Below are 12,408 nucleotides of genomic sequence, written 5' to 3'. Positions count from 1 at the left end.
TTACCTATCCTGAAGCCGCTCGGGTCTGGTCTCCAGCGGTGCCCTCTGTGTGCAGGAGAAAGCCAACAATGGCTGGGAAATGTCTGGGAAGTGACATCACCATAGACTTGCTATGGGGCTTCAGTTGTTGGCTGCCTCTCCTACACTCTCAAGCCATCGCTGATAGCTCAGCCTGGGACTGGACCAGAGCAAACTCATCTTTACAGGGATAGATAGATTAGGTTTAGAATGGGATGTGGAAGTTGGTTTAAAGTTAGTTAGATTTTGCCTTTACTTCCACTTTAATACAAATCTGAAGTGGAAAATACTTACCTAATCCAATGCTGGATGTGAACACCATTTTCAAGTGCAGATATACCAGCAGATGCAGTTATATGCAAATCTTGACTCTCAGTAAAAATCAACCTGTTGTGTGGCCTCTGACCAATGAAGGACTCGGAGGGGGGTGGACATGTCCAAGCTCAGATGTGTAGAAACAGTCGAGATTTGTAATAAATAAATCTTCCTGTAGCTGCTTTTTTTTTTTTTTTTTTTAATATAGGTGTTCTTGAAGGTAAATACTTTTTTTTTCAGCGTGTACAGATTTTTGGCAGGGTTTATTGTATGCAGCAGTGCATGATAACACCTGTACATTTTAATATACATATATATCTCTTTTAAATAACTTCTAAACATAATTACACAGAATAAGTGTATTTTCTTTTCATGGTGCTTTTATTGCATATATTATATCAGGTTTCTTAATGTCTGTCTTCATTCTGGGTGTACTTGTAAGCCCAAAGGCTTTACCAACATTTTTTTCTGTGAAGCAAATAAATAAATGTGACTTATGAAGTGAAGGATTTGTGAATATTTTCTGAGAAGCCCGTTCATTTCACATATGCCTGCCAGATAAAAAAGACTTTCTTCCAGCTTGCTAAGAAATTTGTTTATAGCTTAGCTCTGGATAGTGTCCTGTGTGTAAAAGGGTAATTTTATCTATTCAAAAATAGCAAAACAAGCATTTGATGTATCAAGCATAAATCTGATTGGTGATGTGGTTTCCCGTTACCCTGTTTCCCCCCTCCTAGGAATAAGCAGGATAAAACAAGTGTGCCTAGTTTGTGAAAGAAATCAAAATTGACTTGGACATTTCTCTCTGACAGTGAGCAGATGCAGTTATTTACAATCCAAACTAAGATTTACATAAGTGTATTTAAACAGATAATTAAACCAGCCGCATGGCTTTTGTACAAGTTACACATATTGTTCAGTTGTATAAAAGAGGGAAAATGTGAACGTCTACACAATGCCAGTATGGAATTTCATCATGTATGTTACAGCTTTGCTCAAATTATGCTGACACAATAATAGTTGGGGCATATGGTGTTCTTTTTTCTCTCTGAAAATTGCATGTAATACCCTGTACCTGCTGTTGCAAGCATAATACTCCTTGGAGGTGGAAAGTTCATTCTTTCTTTCTTTTTTTTTTGACTGGATCAGAATACTATGGTACTTGCAGGGAAGTAGTAGGCTGGAGGAAACCTTTGCCTTATATAGAAAAAGGGAAAAAAAATATTTACAGTCTAAAAACATACAGCTCTTTAAACATAGAATGTTTTGAGCAGATAATGCACTTATTCTTTAACATTTTCATTCATCATTCCTCTGCCTGCTGGTGGAAACCATACAAAATCAGCATTCCTGCTGAACCGACCGAGATTTGAACCTTTTATGATTGGCCTTAGGAACGCGTACGATTTTGCAAGTGTTCCCCACACGCATAGATATGAACATATCCTTCAGTGTTTAGTTTATGTGATCAGTTTACACCTTTGATTTGTTGTGTTTGGATCAACACAGGGTTAAATGGAATGGGCATCATTATTATTATACACAATTTATATAGCGCCATCAGTTTACGGAGCACGTTACAATTTAGAGAGAGACAGCACAAATACGATACAATTCAATACAGAAGGGACAGGGAGGCCATGCTCGTAGAGCTTACATTCTAAAGGAAGGGGGTTGGTGGAAGTACTAAAGGTAATAGCTGTTGGGGATGATTTGATGGAGGTGGCTTGGGTACAGTTGTTAGGTGGGTGTGAGATAGGCTTCCCTGAATAAGTGGGTTTTCAGGGATCTCCTAATGGTGGACAGGGTAGGGGCTGATCGGACATACTGGGTAAGGGAGTTCCAGAGGATGAGAGAAGCTCTGGAGAAGTCCTGAAGGCGAGCATGGGAGGAGGTAACAAAGGAGCTAGAGAGCAAGAGGTCCTGGGGGGAGAAGAGGGGACGATTTGGGTGATATCTGCAGATTAGGTTGGTGATGTAGCTGGGGACGATCTTGTGGATGGCCTTGTATGTTGTGGTTAGTGTTTTGAATTTTATATGGGGTAGAGGAAGCCAGTGAAGGGATTGGCAGAGAGGAGCAGCAGTCACGGATCGGTTAGTGAGGTGTATTAGTCTAGCAGCCGCATTCATAATAGACTGAAGGGGTATAGCCTGTGTAATGGTAGGCCATTAAGGAGAGAGTTGCAGTAGTTGAGGCGGGAAATAACCAAGGAGTGAATGAGTTGCTTTGTGGTGGTGTTAGTCAGGGGCAAATTCTGGAGATTTTGCGGAGGTTAAGGCAGCAAGATTTAGCAAGTGATTGGATGTGGGGGCTGAAGGAGAGGTCAGAGTCTAGGATTACACCCAGCACCTTGGCATGTGTGGCGAGACCAATGGTTGTGCTGTTGATCTTAATGGTAAAGTCATTGGGGGGGGGGGGGGCGTGGGAGGAAATATAACAAGCTCATTTTTAGAAAGATTGAGTTTGAGTAAGTGGTCTGACATCCATACCGATATGTCATTCAGTAAGTTTGTGATCTGTGAGGAGATCGAGGGGGTGACTTGAGTGGAGATATAGATCTTGGTGTCATCGACCTAGATGTGGTATTGGAAGCCATGGGAGGTTATCACCTGGCCCAGGGAAGAGGTATAGAGTGAGAATAGGAGGGGCCCAAGGGCGGAGCCTTGGGGGGTACCCCAACAGAAAGAATAAGAGGACTGGAGGAGATGGAGTTTTGACACTGAAAGTGGGCTGAGATAGTAAGTAACTTCAGTAAGTAACTTCAGTAAGTAACTTCAGTAAGTAACTTCAGTAAGTAACTTCACATTATGTGGACATATACAGAGTGCAGTACACTGCCACTAAAAGAAACCCCTCCCAAACTGACTCACCCCCACCAACAGATATACCCGCACAACTGCCTCACATCACCATGCCTCTTCCAACAGACATCACTCCCCAATCAAACCCCCCATACTTTCCACCTGTTGATTGATTTCCCTCTCTGACCACTTCACACTACACTGCTGACAGACATCCTGCCCCAGCCTAACTCCACTCCTTCCCGCCTACCCGGCGGCACCCACTATGCTGGTGCTGGCCACACAGATGGGCAAGCGTAGCCCAGGATATATATGTTACCAGGGGTGTAAAAGTAATCTGGAGGCGACAGTCTGCTTTCATCTGACAGGTGGCAGTCTGCTTGTGAGATTTGCACACAATCCCGGTTGCTGCAGCCCCTTACCACGCACTGACTTGGCAGCGAAAGGGTTAAACCACTTCCTCTGAGCTTAAATCATTCTAAACCCACCCTGGCCTGTTATAGACAGTGAACAGAGAAGCAGCGCGGTGAGCTCATCGCTTTGTCACTCTGCTTTCTCTTCCTTTCTGCATGCTTTTTGCCAGCACATGCTCTACTGGGACTACCAGAAGCTAATACTAGGTCAAATTTACATACTTACACTGTGTGCATTTAAAAATACATGTAATGATTTATGAATGAAAACAGAGCTGCATTTGTTTGTACCTTTTACATCTGCCTAGAGTTCAGCTTTAAGGATTTAAGTCAGGTGTGGCACTCATCATACCTTGAGAAAAGCCACATTAAAATTTCAATTTAACTAATTAGCAGAATTTTAGTTCAGCTTATCAAATAGCTTTATGTTATGCATTGGTAATTCCTGAGCTTGATGTAAGATATTTTTTTTTTTGTTATCTACAAAGCCTAAACCATAAGTGGCCACTAAGAACCATGTTTTAGAAGTTTTTTGCTGTTCCACGTGTGTATGCTTTGTTACTCATTTCATGGTTATAATTCTGAGTTTATAAAGCAGGAAGAGATCATTTAACCATACAGCTAGCTAACTTAGAAATGCCAACTTAAGTTGCAGTTGTGCCCTCAGCCATTTTTTGTATTCGCAACACCTTCATATTACAGCTGTCCACTTATTCCTCTCCGGACTGCATTCACACCTTCGTGTTCCAGGAATAGGCAAAACATGTGCCGACATGTATACTCCACTTGTGGTGCCATTATTTCTTAATGGCACCCCAAACGTGGGAAGCAGTTGCACAACAAAGCACTGGCTATGGGGGGTGCACTTGAAATCTGGGGGGAGGGCGGAGTAAGCTCCCAGCACCCCCCCCCCCCCGTTAAATCCGGACATGCAGCATTTACTTCCCTGTTGCTAGTGCTATTGCAAACATGGCATCCCTACAGATGTGCACTGGCTGGGCTTGTCTAAATTTCAGCTTACCTATGTACTAATATACCATTAATGTACCTGTTGCATAAAAATTAAAAGCTTTCTATTTTTTTAAGACAAGGACTTACCTTAGCCCCTGGTGTGTTTCAATAGACTTCCTAGTACGTAGATTTAGCACATCAAAACCAGTAATACACAGGGCAGAGTTCACCAGCTGACCCCATTAGCACACACTCTGCACCCTTGAACTATGTTTGCACAGCATCCCTCCAGACATGCATTTGCCTGCCTTGATGGACAAGCTTTTGGCATGATCACAAGTGTGAAAGATACTGTATGCTTGTCAGAATATTGGTGCCTGCACTTTATACCTCCAGCATTCAATTTTTTAGGACAGGTTCTCTTCAAGCTGACCATACATGTAAAACCTGTTTGAGCACAAACTTCATACATGCTTTATTTGTACCAAAATTGTGACTACTCCGGTCCTACCTAAACAATCCTCTCAGTCTGCATTTAGTCGGGTAGGCCCTTTCACTGTGCAGTTATTGGCAGATCTAAAGGACATTGTACATACCGATTGTAACATGTATGGTCTAGGTTTAAGCATAAGGTTCAGCTAAAGTGCAGTGGGCTTCCAGTGCTGAAAACAAACGTATAACAGGGAACAATTCATAATAGTTACTTCTCAGTTTCACTTACTGATAATACATTAAAGCCCTTTCAGATACTATGCCTAAACATGTTTTATAGCTTAATTTATATCAAATTAACATACATTTTAAAAAGTACAGTAGTTACAAAAATGCAATACAATAATTTATTTATAATAATTATACAATTGCCTTCAATGACTAAATATTGACAAATCTGAGGTCTGCAAAACTAGATACTAGACAGTTTTTTCTTTTTTTTTTTTTCTTTCCTATTTTGATCTTAAAGCGGGGTTCCACCCTAAAGTGGAACTTCGCTCATCGGAACCCTCCCCCCTCTGGTGTCACAATTGGCACCTTTCAGGGGGGAGGGGGGTGCAGATACCTGTCAAAGACAGGTATTTACACCCATTTCCGGGCATACACTCCCACGGGAGTCTATGCCTCTTCCTGTCACTGCGCGCTGCCTGCTGGGACACACACGGGTCCCAGAGACAGCGCGGACAATTCCTATTGCGCTGCACGACTCGTGCATGAGCAGTAGGGAACCGGGAAGTGAAGCCGCAAAGATTCATTTCCTGATTCCCTCACCTAGAATGGTGGCGGCAGCAGCCGAGAGCCGAGCGATCGATTGGCCTTGGCTACCGACATCGCTGGATCCTGGGACAGGTGTGTGTCCATTTATTAAAAGTCAGCAGCTGCAGTATTTGTAGCTGCTGGCTTTTAATATTTTTTTCACAGTGAAATCCCTCTTTAAGCAATCATGTTGGCGCTTACCTTTTTGGTTTGTGCCACGGGTACAACTAATATGGCCCCTCCAGGGATTTTTTTTTTTAATTCTCCTCATTAGGTTACCTGACCATCTGTAAACAAACAGCTCATACAGGAAGAATGTAAAGTCAGTATTGTTTGTTCCACATCTTCCTTACACACAGTTTTCCACCATACCCCTCTTGGATTGTGTACTTGGAGATGGAGGAGATCAAGACCTTGGTACTTAAAGCATCTAGAAGAGTCCATAGGCAGTGTCAGGGTAGACTGTGTATAGACACACTGCGGAGTCCCAAAACGGGACAGAAAATTTATTTTTTGGTTGATTGACCATTTAAGTATCAAACATTTTATTAAGAATTAAAATTATTCATATCTTATGAATAGATTTGGAATGTTGTCCCTGGCAGTGTCCGATCCCACTGCATAGTTATACTTGGCAAGCCATTATGTATTTTTTTTTTATTTGTTCATTGAGTGCTGTCTGGCAACTACTGTGTTAAAAAAAAAAAAAAAAGCCAATTGAATTCACAGAAATAGATATGTGGTCAGATAAACATTGTACTAACGACCTCTATTTTCATAGCCTTCCTTACAGTTTCCGATTACAGCAGTTACGCAGGATGTCTAATTTTGATTTTGCAGTCAAATAGACACCAGAGTTAGACTAGTGCATTCACAAATCAGCACTCGGCAACAAACCTAGTCTGGCACGCTCCTTAATTTATTTTATTTTTTTCTGTACTACATGCCTATGAAGGACACTAATACCAAGGGCTGTAGCTTTTAATAAGCTCTGCCATCATAAATCAAAAAGTTAATTTAAGCACTTCAGCCCCAAAAGATTTGGCTGCTCAATGACCAGAACATTTCTTTATCGTATATCATAGGGGACAGAGCCTTAAGTAAAAACTTAATGGGTTATAGGCCACCTTCAGGTGATGGACACTGGTATACATAATCCAGGAAGTTCACTCCCTATACAACACCTCCTTCCAGGAGCACATCAGTTTTTTCGCCAGTGTTGACCAGTGTGAAGGTGGGCTCTGAGGAGCTCCAGGAAGGATCCATGCTGGATTTAAATAGCCTCCATTGACCAGATCCATCCAAAGTGCCACTGAGGCCAAAGTGGATGGTACCTGGGCCTCGTATCTGAAGCACGATGTTTTGCCTGTAACGCCTCTCTTTGTAGGGCTGGACTCCAGGACCCAGGGCTTAGGTCCTGCTACATTACCTAAAGCTTTCCTGGTAGGGTTCTTTTACTGGTCCAAGGGAGTGGAACCCCTTTATTAAGGGACCCGATCCTTGAAGGTTTTCTAAGCGCAGCCCGCTGTGATGGGTGAAGGTTAGATTGTCTATTAATTCAGCAAATCCTGCGGCGGGGATAAGGTAAGGGAAGAAACTTAGGAATTAAAAAGTCCACCTATGCTTTCTTCTTTAAGGGAAAAAATGTTGTCATACCTTAATTATCCACTAGAGGGAGTCCTATGCACATACCTTAAACAGGAAGTAAAGACTCTCTTACCTGAGATCGAAGCCCCATCATCGGCCTTTGTTCACCTCCTCCGACACCGGCATCTATCCTGGAGTGACTTCCAGGTATCGCTGTGACTGCGCTGGTGCCGTCACTAACAGCATGATCGCCGTTAGAAACGGCACACTCTGCGCCATAGACATTGGTGCCGCTTTTCCTGCAAATATCTCCTAAACCTTTTAGGTTTGGGAGATATTTCTTGCACCTACAGGTAAGCCTTAATCTAGGCTTACCTGTGGGTTAAAGTGGTTGAAATGGGTTTACAACCACTTTAATCTGTTGTCTTCACTGTAAAGCTCAGTCAGTCTCTGTGTGGCCACAGCAGCTTGTGCAGGGGGATTTTTTTCGGGTAAAAGAAATCTGCCAAAATGCTTTTTGTTCCCCTCTGAAGGGACCAGAGGGTTAGGGGACCATCAGCGGTTTACCCCCATGCCGGGGGAGGTCCCGTGGTTACTGTTACTGCTACTGTTGCTGTTGTTTTTTTTTTTTTCCTGCTGGTAAGAGGGCTCACTCCCAGACGCTAGGATCTCAAGTTGCATTTCCACGCTGTCCTCCTCGCCTGAATTAACTTCACCCTGCACGGTCTGGAAGGAAAATTAGCATTTTTAATGGCATCCTCCATTTAAATGGATAGGAAGCGTGCTAGATCCTCCTCCCCCACTTTGGTCCCTTTGCAAGGAGAACAGTGAGCACAGGATGAGGTGTTAGCCTCAGGCTATCAGGAGGAAAGACAAACTGATGATTCCTCTGCGGAGGAAACAACGGTGGATGAACCTTTTTAGCCTCTCAATCTGAGAAATTGCTGATACTATTTCTTACGGAGATGGTTCGTTCTACTTTCATGCTACCCCTAACTGAGTCTCCTGAAAGCTTGATTTCTTCCTTGGGCTCCTTAAAACCCTCACAGCCTTTGCATGCTTTTCCTGTGCATGCATTACTAGAACAGCTTATTTTTTCTGAATGGGATCATCCAGGTAAGCATTTTCTCCCTCCTAAGAGATTTTCAGTCCTCTATCCCATGGAGGAGAAATTCACCAAGAAATGAAAAGTACCAGCAGTTGACGCTGCAATTTCCAGCATGAATAAAAGCCTAATTCATCCATTAGACAATGCACAAATGCTTAAGGATCCAACAGATAAAAGTTTGGAATTCCTAAAATCTACTTTTTCCTTGGCAGGTGCTGTTACTCAGCCTGCAGTCGCTGAAATAGGCATCTGTCAATCCCTAAAGAACCAATTTAAACAGGCCCTGAGGTTCCTGCACAACAAGCCTAGGAATTGGCTGAACTACCAAAAGCATTATGCTTTGCCGTAGATGCCATTAAAGATTTGAATCACCAGGCATCCCACCTTATGCCTATGCTAGTACATATGCGTAGAATCCTGTGATTAAAAAATTGGTCAGCCGAAACACCATGATACAACCTCCTAACTGGGTTCCTTTTTCATGGGGCGCGGCTATTTGAGGAAGATTTGGACAAATATATCCAAACAATTTCTAGTGGGAAAAGTACTCTCTTGCCAGTCAAAAGAAAGTATAAACGCCCTTCAGTTAAATGGGTTCTTTCCCCTGCGCCAGGGGCAAAGCAGAATCCTAAAGCCTCATCGTGAAGAGGCAACCCCCCTCACCAAGGTGGGGGGGAAGACTTCTGCAGTTTTCAGTCTTGCAAGAAGAAATTCAGGACGGTTGGGCCATCTCCATGGTAACGCTGGGGTACAAGCTGGAATTTCGGGACTTTCCACTGTATCGTTTCCTGAGGTCAATCGTTCCCAAAGATCCAGAGAAAAGACCATCTCTGTTTCAGGCACTAGACCAATTAATATCTGAAGGGTTGATCATACAGATCCCTGCAAAAGAGCATGGTTTGGGGTTTTATTCAAATCTTTTTATACCTAAAAAATCGAAATCCGTTCCTGAAGATCCACTCCTTTCGCATGGAGACGATCAGGTCAGTAGTTTCTATCCTTCTAGGAGCAGAACTTCTGGCATCTATTGACATCAGAGATGCATATCTGCTTGTTCCTATATTTCCCGCTCACCAAAGGTTTCTGCTGTTCATGTAAGAACAGCAGCATTTCCAATTTGGAGCCTTGCCCTTTGGGCTAGCTACAGCACCCCAGGTGTTCACAAAAGTGCTGGCCCCACCTCTAGCCAGGTTAAGGGCACAGGGCATAACAGTTGCGGCGTACCTAGATGATCTATTGCTAAGAGACCAGTCGTGGCTCGTTTGGAGCAAAGTGTACGTATTACAACCAGTTATCTGGAAAGTTTGGGTTGGATTCTCAACCTAGAGAAATCTTAATACCTCTAAAAAGGCTGGAGTACTTGGGTCTGATAATAGACGCAGCCCAGGAAAAGGTGTTCTTGCCTCAGGCAAAGATCAACTCCATAAGAGAGCCGGTGCGGATGGTCAGGTCAAAAGGCGATCCCTCCATTCATCTTTACATGAGGTTGCTAGGAGGTTGAGGTTGCCACGGTGGCTTTATTCGAAGCAGTTCCCTATGCCCAGTTCCATTCAAGACTGTTGCAAAACAGTATCCTGTCTACTTGGAACAAAACAATTCAAGCTTTAGACTTGCCAATGCAGCTTTCCCCAAGAGTGTCCCAAAGTCTCACTTGGTGGTTACTAACCTAGAATCTGCTGAAAGGAAAATCCTTCAGACCAGTTATCTGGAAAATGGTAACGACAGATGCCAGTATTTCAGGCTGGGGAGAAGTACTGGAAAAGACAACTGTCCAGCGACAGTGGTCAAGAGCCGAAAGAGCCTTGCCCATCAATAGCCTAGAGATTCGGGCAGTGCGTCTGACTCTGCAGGCCTGGACTTCCAGGTTACGGGATTGTCCTGTCAGGATCCAATCCGACAATGCCACAGCTTTGGCCTATATCAATCCCCAAGGGGGCACCAAGAGTCTCTCAGTGCAGAGAGAGGTGAGCCATATTCTAACTTGGGCAGAAAGGAATGTTCCAGAATTAGCAGGCGGACTACTTGAGTCGCCAGCAGTTATTCCCAGGGGAATGGCCTCTTTACCCCGACATATTTCAGGCTGTTTGCGAAAGATGGGGGACTCCAGACGTAGATCGTCTAGTGTCCAGGTTCAACATGAAGTTAGTCAACTTCGTGGCTAGAACAAGGGATCCACTTGCATGTGGAATGGATGCGTTGGTGACCCCATGGGATCAGTTCTTACTGATCTATGCATTTCCCCCTATTCAGTTGCTGCCTCGACTTTTTTGCAGGATCTAGATGGAAAGAAATCCGGTAACTCTGGTAGCACCAGCATGGCCCAGAAGGTCATGGTATGCAGAAATCGTAAAGATGGCAGTGGAGGATTCATAGTCCCTCCCACTAGGGCCAGATCTGCTCTCACATCATCTGTTTTTTTTTTTTTTTCTGGCGCTATAAATAAAAAAAGAGCTGCAATTTTGAAAAAAAAAACACAATATTTTGTACTTTTTGCTATAAGTATCCCCAATTTTTTATTTTTTTTAAAAAAGAGAATTTTTTCCTAAGTTTAGGCTGATATGTATTCTTCTACATATTTTACATATTTTTGGTAATAAAAATTGCAATAAGCTTATATTGGTTGGTTTGCACAAAAGTTATAGCATCTACAAAATAACAAAATGGGGGAAAGATTTAGGGATTTTTTTTTTTTTTACTAGTAATGGCGGCGATCAGCGATTTTCTTATCAGGACTGCGAGATTATGGCGGATAGATCGGACACTTTTGACACATTTTTGGGACCATTGGCATTTATACAGCTACAGTGCTATAAAAATACACTGATTACTGTGTAAATGTCACTGGCAGGGAAGGGGTTAACACTAGGGGTGATCAAGGGGTTAACTGTGTTCCCTAGGGATTGATTCTAACTGTGGGGGGAGGGGACTCACTGGGTGAGGAGAGCGATCGTTGTTCATACTTAGTATGAACAACAGATCACTCTCCTCACCCCGACAGCACCGAGATCTGTCTGTTTACATAGTGACTGCTGGGCAAGCGCATTGGCTCCGGTGGCGTGCACCTGCCCCCTAGTGGTCAAAATGCAAACTGATGTAAGTTGGTTCGCCCAGGGGAGCCAACCTGCCGCAGTACAACTGCAGCAGCTCGGGAAGGGGTTAAGGCATTTCCCCGCAAAAATCAGTCAAATCATTATGAGAGGGGTACAGGACTATAAAGAGAAAAAAGGGTGTGCAAATTCATTTGGGCTTTTTATTTATTTAATTTTTTTCTTTGTTACTGCTATATTTAGCATCAAAGTCCTGCACCTAAACCTAACTCAACTGGTTACAACTACTTTTTATGGCTCTCAAGTGCACAGTCAAAATTTCCCATGGCCCTTATTAAAAACAGAACTTTGCACTTTGTTAGGCTGATATCCACCATCATTTTGCATGTTTCTCCTTAAAAAAAAAAAAAAAGTTTTAATAGGTTTAGGTCACATATTGTACATACATTTTTCAAGCAGCAGGGAAAAGGTACAAGGAAGATTGAAACTACTATCTTTACAGCAATTTATACCAACTAGTCAATTTCTAGCACTCACAGTAAGTGCTGAAATAAAGCAAAGTCCACAGAAATGGTGGTGATGGAGCCTAGAGGAAATTAGGCAATCTGTTATTATTAATGGTAGAAAAGGAAAGTCTTAATGCTCATGTATCATGCTCTGTGGGACAGAGTCCAGAATGAGTGCATGGGTGGAGAGTTGAGGTGTTCACACAGGCTGAAAGGGCAGCTTTTTGACACACGGGTTAGGGATTTGAAAATAATTCACAGCTCCTAGGCACATCAGATCTGAGAGAAAAGTATTGTAGAATGTAAAAGAAAACAGTTGCCAGAGTGCAGGATTAGTAATGTTAAATTCTACTATGTTTTACTAATCCTGTGCTCTGGCAACACTGTTTCCTTTCTTTACAGCAATGCATATG

The 12,408-nt window shown here is 42.9% G+C and overlaps 1 protein-coding gene across 2 annotated transcripts in view; it reads left to right on the top strand.

Moving 5' to 3' along the window:
* TASP1 (taspase 1) overlaps positions 1–12,408 on the top strand; it is a 377,732-nt gene that overhangs the window by 309,450 nt on the left and 55,874 nt on the right. The gene's annotated exons all lie outside the window — the stretch shown is intronic.

The sequence above is a fragment of the Lithobates pipiens genome, unplaced genomic scaffold (genome assembly GCF_037356315.1).
Source record: "Lithobates pipiens isolate NorthernLeopardFrog02 unplaced genomic scaffold, aLitPip1_a1.2 Scaffold_18, whole genome shotgun sequence".
Lineage (NCBI taxonomy): Eukaryota > Metazoa > Chordata > Amphibia > Anura > Ranidae > Lithobates > Lithobates pipiens.
Note: the sequence above shows the minus strand (reverse complement) of the source record. Positions and strands in the feature narration are given on the sequence as shown.